Raw genomic sequence first — 492 nt, 5'->3', positions numbered from 1 at the left:
ATATATATATATATATATACATATATATATATACAGATATATATATATATATTTGCGTCTCAGCCAAGTGGCTGCGGTCATGATGGAGCACCACCATGACTTTCCCTCCTTATGCTGTGCTCTCTACACGTTTCTTGCATGGCCCTTCTCCGCCAGATGATGCAGTCTAATCAAGACTTTCGATGGCACATCTGGTGTGTAAGAGAATTTGACATATCCCTTGTTCTGAATGTCCTCAGTATCCACCCTGCCAGTTGTCTGCACTTTGCTTTCAATTTAACAATGTGCATGTGAAATGATGCATCACTACACATGCTGATGTCCAGGTCTCTCACTGTTTGTGGTTCTGGGATTGCAGTACCTCCATGTCCTGTGTATGCCAGTTGGGGGGCACTTGTAGCCTTGTAGCGCAGTACTTGAAATTTTTTAACATTGAACCGCATATTATTTTGCTCTGCCCACTTGTATATATGCATTATATACATGTATATA

The 492-nt window shown here is 40.7% G+C and overlaps 1 protein-coding gene across 1 annotated transcript in view; it reads right to left on the bottom strand.

Moving 5' to 3' along the window:
• Nucleotides 1–492, bottom strand: part of LOC106868925 (uncharacterized) — a 44,191-nt gene that overhangs the window by 39,179 nt on the left and 4,520 nt on the right. The gene's annotated exons all lie outside the window — the stretch shown is intronic.

Source organism: Octopus bimaculoides, chromosome 9 (assembly GCF_001194135.2).
Source record: "Octopus bimaculoides isolate UCB-OBI-ISO-001 chromosome 9, ASM119413v2, whole genome shotgun sequence".
Taxonomy (NCBI): Eukaryota; Metazoa; Mollusca; class Cephalopoda; order Octopoda; family Octopodidae; genus Octopus; species Octopus bimaculoides.
The sequence above is the reverse complement of the archived record's forward strand: the minus strand, read 5'-3'. Positions and strand labels throughout refer to the sequence as shown.